Source organism: Oncorhynchus keta, chromosome 3 (assembly GCF_023373465.1).
Source record: "Oncorhynchus keta strain PuntledgeMale-10-30-2019 chromosome 3, Oket_V2, whole genome shotgun sequence".
Lineage (NCBI taxonomy): Eukaryota > Metazoa > Chordata > Actinopteri > Salmoniformes > Salmonidae > Oncorhynchus > Oncorhynchus keta.
The window spans coordinates 28845116-28855351 of record NC_068423.1 but is presented as its reverse complement, the minus strand read 5'-3'; the positions used below and the strand labels follow the sequence as shown (position 1 = coordinate 28855351).

The window sequence follows — 10236 nt, the reverse complement described above, 5'->3', positions numbered from 1 at the left end:
GAAGGTACTAATATAGAAGAGAGAGGGGAGACTGAGGGAAGGAAGGTACTAATATAGAAGAAAGGGGAGACTGACTGGAAGGAAGGTACTAATAAGAAGAGAGGTGAGGACTGGAAGGAAGAGAGGTGAGGAGACTGACTGGAAGGAAGGTACTAATATAGAAGAGAGAGGGGAGACTGATGGGAAGGAAGGTACTAAGGAATACTAATATAGAAGAGAGAGGGAGACTGACTGGAAGGAAGGTACTAATATAGAAGAGAGAGGGGAGACTGACTGGAAGGAAGGTACTAATATAGAAGAGAGAGGGGAGACTGATGGGAAGGAAGGTACTAATATAGAAGAGAGAGGGGAGACTGACCCAAGGAAACTAACATAGAAAGAGAGGGAGACTGACTGGAAGGAAGGTACTAATATAGAAGAGAGGGGAGACTGACTGGAAGGAAGGTACTAATATAGAAGAGAGAGGGGAGACTGACTGGAAGGAAGGTACTAATATAGAAGAGAGAGGGAGACTGACTGGAAGGAAGGTACTAATATAGAAGAGAGAGGGAGACTGATTGGAAGGAAGGTACTAATATAGAAGAGAGGGGAGACTGATGGGAAGGAAGGTACTAATATAGAAGAGAGAGGGGAGACTGACTGGAAGGAAGGTACTAATATAGAAGAGAGAGGGGAGACTGACTGGAAGGAAGGTACTAATATAGAAGAGAGAGGGGAGAACTGGAAGGAAGGTACTAATATAGAAGAGAGAGGGGAGACTGACTGGAAGGAAGGTACTAATATAGAAGAGAGAGGGAGACTGACTGGAAGGAAGGTACTAATATAGAAGAGGGGAGACTGACTGGAAGGAAGGTACTAATATAGGAGAGAGAGGGAGACTGAGGGAAGGAAGGTACTAATATAGAAGAGAGGGGAGACTGAGGGGAAGGAAGGTACTAATATAGAAGAGAGAGGGGAGACTGAGGGGAAGGAAGGTACTAATATAGAAGAGAGAGGGGAGACTGACTGGAAGGAAGGTACTAATATAGAGAGAGAGGGAAGGACTGACTGGAAGGAAGGTACTAATATAGAAGAGAGGGGAGACTGACTGGAAGGAAGGTACTAATATAGAAGAGAGAGGTGAGACTGATTGGAAGGAAGGTACTAATATAGAAGAGAGAGGGAGACTGACGGGAAGGAAGGTACTAATATAGAAGAGAGGGGAGACTGACTGGAAGGAAGGTACTAATATAGAAGAGAGAGGTGAGACTGATTGGAAGGAAGGTACTAATATAGAAGAGAGAGGGAGACTGACGGGAAGGAAGGTACTAATATAGAAGAGAGAGGGGAGACTGATTGGAAGGAAGGTACTAATATAGAAGAGAGGGGGAGACTGACGGGAAGGAAGGTACTAATATAGAAGAGAGAGGGGAGACTGACTGGAAGGAAGGTACTAATATAGAAGAGAGAGGTGAGACTGATTGGAAGGAAGGTACTAATATAGAAGAGAGGGGGAGACTGACGGGAAGGAAGGTACTAATATAGAAGAGAGAGGGGAGACTGACTGGAAGGAAGGTACTAATATAGAAGAGAGAGGTGAGACTGATTGGAAGGAAGGTACTAATATAGAAGAGAGAGGAGACTGACTGGAAGGAAGGTACTAATATAGAAGAGAGAGGGGAGACTGACTGGAAGGAAGGTACTAATATAGAAGAGAGAGGGAGACTGACTGGAAGGAAGGTACTAATATAGAAGAGAGAGGGAGACTGACTGGAAGGAAGGTACTAATATGGAAGAGAGAGGGGAGACTGACTGGAAGGAAGGTACTAATATAGAAGAGAGAGAGGAGACTGAGGGGAAGGAAGGTACTAATATAGAAAGAGAGGGGAGACTGAGGGGAAGGAAGGTACTAATATAGAAAGAGAGGGGAGACTGAGGGAAGGAAGGTACTAATATAGAAGAGAGGAGACTGACTGGAAGGAAGGTACTAATATAGAAGAGAGAGGTGAGACTGATTGGAAGGAAGGTACTAATATAGAAGAGAGAGGGGAGACTGACGGGAAGGAAGGTACTAATATAGAAGAGAGAGGGGAGACTGACTGGAAGGAAGGTACGAATATAGAAGAGAGAGGTGAGACTGATTGGAAGGAAGGTACTAATATAGAAGAGAGGGGAGACTGACGGGAAGGAAGGTACTAATATAGAAGAGAGAGGTGAGACTGATTGGAAGGAAGGTACTAATATAGAAGAGAGGGGGAGACTGACGGGAAGGAAGGTACTAATATAGAAGAGAGAGGGGAGACTGACTGGAAGGAAGGTACTAATATAGAAAGAGAGGGGAGACTGACTGGAAGGAAGGTACTAATATAGAAGAAGAGAGAGGGGAGACTGACTGGAAGGAAGGTACTAATATGGAAGAAGAGGGGAGACTGACTGGAAGGAAGGACTAATATAGAGAGAGAGAGGAGACTGAGGGGAAGGAAGGTACTAATATAGAAGAGAGAGGGGAGACTGAGGGGAAGGAAGGTACTAATATAGAAGAGAGAGGGGAGACTGATGGGAAGGAAGGTACTAATATAGAAGAGAGAGGGGAGACTGACTGGAAGGAAGGTACTAATATAGAAGAGAGAGGGGAGACTGAGGGGAAGGAAGGTACTAATATAGAAGAGAGAGAGGGGAGACTGACTGGAAGGAATGTACTAATATAGAAGAGAGAGGGGAGACTGACGGGAAGGAAGGTACTAATATAGAAGAGAGAGGGGAGACTGAGGGGAAGGAAGGTACTAATATAGAAGAGAGAGGGGAGACTGACTGGAAGGAAGGTACTAATATAGAAGAGAGAGGGGAGACTGACGGGAAGGAAGGTACTAATATAGAAGAGAGAGGGAGACTGACTGGAAGGAAGGTACTAATATAGAAGAGAGAGGGGAGACTGACTGGAAGGAAGGTACTAATATAGAAGAGAGAGGGGAGACTGACTGGAAGGAAGGTACTAATATAGAAGAGAGAGGGGAGACTGACTGGAAGGAAGGTACTAATATAGAAGAGAGAGGGGAGACTGACTGGAAGGAAGGTACTAATATAGAAGAGAGAGGGGAGACTGAGGGGAAGGAAGGTACTAATATAGAAGAGAGAGGGGAGACTGAGGGGAAGGAAGGTACTAATATAGAAGAGAGAGGGGAGACTGATGGGAAGGAAGGTACTAATATAGAAGAGAGAGGGGAGACTGATGGGAAGGAAGGTACTAATATAGAAGAGAGAGGGGAGACTGAGGGGAAGGAAGGTACTAATATAGAAGAGAGAGGGGAGACTGACTGGAAGGAAGGTACTAATATAGAAGAGAGAGGTGAGACTGACTGGAAGGAAGGTACTAATATAGACGAGAGAGGGGAGACTGACGGGAAGGAAGGTACTAATATAGAAAGAGAGGAGACTGACTGGAAGGAAGGTACGAATATAGAAGAGAGAGGTGAGACTGATTGGAAGGAAGGTACTAATATAGAAGAGAGGGGAGACTGACTGGAAGGAAGGTACTAATATAGAAGAGAGAGGGGAGACTGAGTGGAAGGAAGGTACTAATATAGAAGAGAGAGGGGAGACTGACGGGAAGGAAGGTACTAATATAGAAGAGAGAGGGGAGACTGACTGGAAGGAAGGTACTAATATAGAAAAGAGAGGGGAGACTGACTGGAAGGAAGGTACTAATATAGAAGAGAGAGGGGAGACTGACTGGAAGGAAGGTACTAATATAGAAGAGAGAGGGGAGACTGACTGGAAGGAAGGTACTAATATAGAAGAGAGAGGGGAGACTGAGGGGAAGGAAGGTACTAATATAGAAGAGAGAGGGGAGACTGATGGGAAGGAAGGTACTAATATAGAAGAGAGAGGGGAGACTGAGGGAAGGAAGGTACTAATATAGAAGAGAGAGGGGAGACTGACGGGAAGGAAGGTACTAATATAGAAGAGAGGGGGAGACTGAGGGGAAGGAAGGTACTAATATAGAAGAGAGAGGGGAGACTGACTGGAAGGAAGGTACTAATATAGAAGAGAGAGGTGAGACTGATTGGAAGGAAGGTACTAATATAGAAGAGAGGGGGAGACTGACGGGAAGGAAGGTACTAATATAGAAGAGAGAGGGGAGACTGACTGGAAGGAAGGTACGAATATAGAAGAGAGAGGTGAGACTGATTGGAAGGAAGGTACTAATATAGAAGAGAGGGGAGACTGACGGGAAGGAAGGTACTAATATAGAAGAGAGAGGTGAGACTGATTGGAAGGAAGGTACTAATATAGAAGAGAGGGGGAGACTGACGGGAAGGAAGGTACTAATATAGAAGAGAGAGGGAGACTGACTGGAAGGAAGGTACTAATATAGAAGAGAGAGGGAGACTGACTGGAAGGAAGGTACTAATATAGAAGAGAGAGGGGAGACTGACTGGAAGGAAGGTACTAATATAGAAGAGAGAGGGGAGACTGACTGGAAGGAAGGTACTAATATGGAAGAGAGAGGGGAGACTTACTGGAAGGAAGGTACTAATATAGAAGAGAGAGAGGAGACTGAGCGGAAGGAAGGTACTAATATAGAAGAGAGAGGGAGACTGAGGGGAAGGAAGGTACTAATATAGAAGAGAGAGGGGAGACTGAGGGAAGGAAGGTACTAATATAGAAGAGAGAGGGGAGACTGACGGAAGGAAGGTACTAATATAGAAGAGAGGGGGAGACTGAGGGGAAGGAAGGTACTAATATAGAAGAGAGAGGGAGACTGACTGGAAGGAAGGTACTAATATAGAAGAGAGAGGTGAGACTGATTGGAAGGAAGGTACTAATATAGAAGAGAGGGGGAGACTGACGGGAAGGAAGGTACTAATATAGAAGAGAGAGGGAGACTGACTGGAAGGAAGGTACGAATATAGAAGAGAGAGGTGAGACTGATTGGAAGGAAGGTACTAATATAGAAGAGAGGGGAGGCTGACGGGAAGGAAGGTACTAATATAGAAGAGAGAGGTGAGACTGATTGGAAGGAAGGTACTAATATAGAAGAGAGGGGGAGACTGACGGGAAGGAAGGTACTAATATAGAAGAGAGAGGGGAGACTGACTGGAAGGAAGGTACTAATATAGAAGAGAGAGGGGAGGAGACTGACTGGAAGGAAGGTACTAATATAGAAGAGAGAGGGAGACTGACTGGAAGGAAGGTACTAATATGGAAGAGAGAGGGGAGACTGACTGGAAGGAAGGTACTAATATAGAAGAGAGAGAGGAGACTGAGGGGAAGGAAGGTACTAATATAGAAGAGAGAGGGGAGACTGAGGGGAAGGAAGGTACTAATATAGAAGAGAGAGGGGAGACTGAGGGAAGGAAGGTACTAATATAGAAGAGAGAGGGGAGACTGACGGGAAGGAAGGTACTAATATAGAAGAGAGAGGGGAGACTGAGGGGAAGGAAGGTACTAATATAGAAGAGAGAGGGGAGACTGACTGGAAGGAAGGTACTAATATAGAAGAGAGAGGGGAGACTGACGGGAAGGAAGGTACTAATATAGAAGAGAGAGGGGAGACTGATGGGAAGGAAGGTACTAATATAGAAGAGAGAGGGGAGACTGACTGGAAGGAAGGTACTAATATAGAAGAGAGAGGGGAGACTGACGGGAAGGAAGGTACTAATATAGAAGAGAGAGGGGAGACTGACTGGAAGGAAGGTACTAATATAGAAGAGAGAGGGGAGACTGACTGGAAGGAAGGTACTAATATAGAAGAGAGAGGGGAGACTGACTGGAAGGAAGGTACTAATATAGAAGAGAGAGGAGACTGACTGGAAGGAAGGTACTAATATAGAAGAGAGAGGGGAGACTGACTGGAAGGAAGGTACTAATATAGAAGAGAGAGAGGAGACTGAGGGGAAGGAAGGTACTAATATAGAAGAGAGAGGGGAGACTGAGGGGAAGGAAGGTACTAATATAGAAGAGAGAGGGAGACTGAGGGAAGGAAGGTACTAATATAGAAGAGAGAGGGAGACTGACGGGGAAGGAAGGTACTAATATAGAAGAGAGGGGGAGACTGAGGGGAAGGAAGGTACTAATATAGAAGAGAGAGGGGAGACTGTCTGGAAGGAAGGTACTAATATAGAAGAGAGAGGTGAGACTGATTGGAAGGAAGGTACTAATATAGAAGAGAGGGGGAGACTGACGGGAAGGAAGGTACTAATATAGAAGAGAGAGGGGAGACTGACTGGAAGGAAGGTACGAATATAGAAGAGAGAGGTGAGACTGATTGGAAGGAAGGTACTAATATAGAAGAGAGGGGGAGACTGACGGGAAGGAAGGTACTAATATAGAAGAGAGAGAGGTGAGACTGATTGGAAGGAAGGTACTAATATAGAAGAGAGGGGGAGACTGACGGAAGGAAGGTACTAATATAGAAGAGAGAGGAGACTGACTGGAAGGAAGGTACTAATATAGAAGAGAGAGGGGAGACTGACTGGAAGGAAGGTACTAATATAGAAGAGAGAGGGGAGACTGACTGGAAGGAAGGTACTAATATGGAAGAGAGAGGAGACTGACTGGAAGGAAGGTACTAATATAGAAGAGAGAGAGGAGACTGAGGGGAAGGAAGGTACTAATATAGAAGAGAGAGGGGAGACTGAGGGGAAGGAAGGTTCTAATATAGAAGAGAGAGGGGAGACTGATGGGAAGGAAGGTACTAATATAGAAGAGAGAGGGGAGACTGATGGGAAGGAAGGTACTAATATAGAAGAGAGAGGGGAGACTGAGGGGAAGGAAGGTACTAATATAGAAGAGAGAGGGGAGACTGACTGGAAGGAAGGTACTAATATAGAAGAGAGAGGTGAGACTGACTGGAAGGAAGGTACTAATATAGAAGAGAGAGGGGAGACTGACGGGAAGGAAGGTACTAATATAGAAGAGAGAGGGGAGACTGACGGGAAGGAAGGTACGAATATAGAAGAGAGAGGTGAGACTGATTGGAAGGAAGGTACTAATATAGAAGAGAGGGGGAGACTGACGGGAAGGAAGGTACTAATATAGAAGAGAGAGGTGAGACTGATTGGAAGGAAGGTACTAATATAGAAGAGAGGGGGAGACTGACGGGAAGGAAGGTACTAATATAGAAGAGAGAGGGGAGACTGACTAGAAGGAAGGTACTAATATATAAGAGAGAGGGGAGACTGACTGGAAGGAAGGTACTAATATAGAAGAGAGAGGGGAGACTGACTGGAAGGAAGGTACTAATATAGAAGAGAGATGGGAGACTGACTGGAAGGAAGGTACTAATATAGAAGAGAGAGGGGAGACTGACTGGAAGGAAGGTACTAATATAGAAGAGAGAGAGGAGACTGAGGGAAGGAAGGTACTAATATAGAAAGAGAGGGGAGACTGAGGGGAAGGAAGGTACTAATATAGAAGAGAGAGGGAGACTGAGGGAAGGAAGGTACTAATATAGAAGAGAGAGGGGAGACTGACGGGAAGGAAGGTACTAATATAGAAGAGGGGGAGACTGAGGGGAAGGAAGGTACTAATATAGAAGAGAGAGGGGAGACTGACTGGAAGGAAGGTACTAATATAGAAGAGAGAGGTGAGACTGATTGGAAGGAAGGTACTAATATAGAAGAGAGGGGGAGACTGACGGGAAGGAAGGTACTAATATAGAAGAGAGAGGGGAGACTGACTGGAAGGAAGGTACGAATATAGAAGAGAGAGGTGAGACTGATTGGAAGGAAGGTACTAATATAGAAGAGAGGGGGAGACTGACGGGAAGGAAGGTACTAATATAGAAGAGAGAGGTGAGACTGATTGGAAGGAAGGTACTAATATAGAAGAGAGGGGGAGACTGACGGGAAGGAAGGTACTAATATAGAAGAGAGAGGGGAGACTGACTGGAAGGAAGGTACTAATATAGAAGAGAGAGGAGACTGACTGGAAGGAAGGTACTAATATAGAAGAGAGAGGGAGACTGACTGGAAGGAAGGTACTAATATGGAAGAGAGAGGGGAGACTGACTGGAAGGAAGGTACTAATATAGAAGAGAGAGGAGACTGATGGGACGGAAGGTACTAATATAGAAGAGAGAGGGAGACTGAGGGAAGGAAGGTACTAATATAGAAGAGAGAGGGGAGACTGAGGGAAGGAAGGTACTAATATAGAAGAGAGAGGGGAGACTGACGGGAAGGAAGGTACTAATATAGAAGAGAGGGGAGACTGAGGGGAAGGAAGGTACTAATATAGAAGAGGGGAGACTGACTGGAAGGAAGGTACTAAAATAGAAGAGAGAGGGGAGACTGACGGGAAGGAAGGTACTAATATAGAAGAGAGAGAGGGGAGACTGATGGGAAGGAAGGTACTAATATAGAAGAGAGAGGGAGACTGGCTGGAAGGAAGGTACTAATATAGAAGAGAGAGGGAGACTACCGGGAAGGAAGGTACTAATATAGAAGAGAGAGGGAGACTGACTGGAAGGAAGGTACTAATATAGAAGAGAGAGGGGAGACTGACTGGAAGGAAGGTACTAATATAGAAGAAGAGGGGAGACTGACTGGAAGGAAGGTACTAATATAGAAGAGAGAGGGGAGACTGACTGGAAGGAAGGTACTAATATGGAAGAGAGAGGGGAGACTGACTGGAAGGAAGGTACTAATATAGAAGAGAGAGAGGAGACTGAGGGGAAGGAAGGTACTAATATAGAAGAGAGAGGGGAGACTGAGGGGAAGGAAGGTACTAATATAGAAGAGAGGGGAGACTGAGGGAAGGAAGGTACTAATATAGAAGAGAGGGGAGACCGGGAAGGAAGGTACTAATATAGAAGAGAGGGGGAGACTGAGGGGAAGGAAGGTACTAATATAGAAGAGAGAGGAGACTGACTGGAAGGAAGGTACTAATATAGAACAGAGAGGTGAGACTGATTGGAAGGAAGGTACTCGGGAAGGAAGGTACTAATATAGAAGAGAGAGGGGAGACTGACTGGAAGGAAGGTACGAATATAGAAGAGAGAGGTGAGACTGATTGGAAGGAAGGTACTAATATAGAAGAGAGGGGGAGACTGACGGGAAGGAAGGTACTAATATAGAAGAGAGAGGTGAGACTGATTGGAAGGAAGGTACTAATATAGAAGAGAGGGGGAGACTGACGGGAAGGAAGGTACTAATATAGAAGAGAGAGGGGAGACTGACTGGAAGGAAGGTACTAATATAGAAGAGAGAGGGAGACTGACTGGAAGGAAGGTACTAATATAGAAGAGAGAGGGGAGACTGACTGGAAGGAAGGTACTAATATGGAAGAGAGAGGGAGACTGACTGGAAGGAAGGTACTAATATAGAAGAGAGAGAGAGACTGAGGGAAGGAAGGTACTAATATAGAAGAGAGAGGGGAGACTGAGGGGAAGGAAGGTACTAATATAGAAGAGAGAGGGGAGACTGAGGGAAGGAAGGTACTAATATAGAAGAGAGAGGGGAGACTGACGGGAAGGAAGGTACTAATATAGAAGAGAGGGGGAGACTGAGGGAAGGAAGGTACTAATATAGAAGAGAGAGGGGAGACTGACTGGAAGGAAGGTACTAATATAGAAGAGAGAGGGGAGACTGACGGGAAGAAAGGTACTAATATAGAAGAGAGAGAGGAGACTGATGGGAAGGAAGGTACTAATATAGAAGAGAGAGGGGAGACTGAGGGGAAGGAAGGTACTAATATAGAAGAGAGAGGGGAGACTGAGGGAAGGAAGGTACTAATATAGAAGAGAGAGGGAGACTGACGGGAAGGAAGGTACTAATATAGAAAGAGGGGGAGACTGAGGGGAAGGAAGGTACTAATATAGAAGAGAGAGGGGAGACTGACTGGAAGGAAGGTACTAATATAGAAGAGAGAGGGAGACTGACGGGAAGAAAGGTACTAATATAGAAGAGAGAGAGGGGAGACTGATGGGAAGGAAGGTACTAATATAGAAGAGAGAGGGGAGACCGGCTGGAAGGAAGGTACTAATATAGAAGAGAGAGGGGAGACTGACGGGAAGGAAGGTACTAATATAGAAGAGAGAGGGGAGACTGACTGGAAGGAAGGTACTAATATAGAAGAGAGAGAGGAGACTGAGGGGAAGGAAGGTACTAATATAGAAGAGAGAGGGGAGACTGTCAACTACCAACCTTCTGTCAACTACCAACCATCTGTTAACTACCATCCCTCTGTCAACTTCCAACCTTCTGTCAACTACCAACCTTCTGTCAACTGCCATCCTTCTGTCAACTACCAACCTTC

At 45.4% G+C, this 10236-nt stretch overlaps 1 long non-coding RNA gene across 1 annotated transcript; it reads left to right on the top strand.

The window, feature by feature from the left end:
- Nucleotides 1-227: 227 nt before the first annotated feature.
- LOC127915512 (uncharacterized) lies at nucleotides 228-6984 on the top strand. Its single transcript, XR_008091307.1, has 7 exons — nucleotides 228-284; nucleotides 1305-1346; nucleotides 2506-2843; nucleotides 3594-3761; nucleotides 4384-4467; nucleotides 5174-5760; nucleotides 6800-6984. It is a non-coding gene; the product is annotated as an uncharacterized LOC127915512 (long non-coding RNA).
- The last annotated feature ends 3252 nt before the right edge of the window (nucleotides 6985-10236 follow it).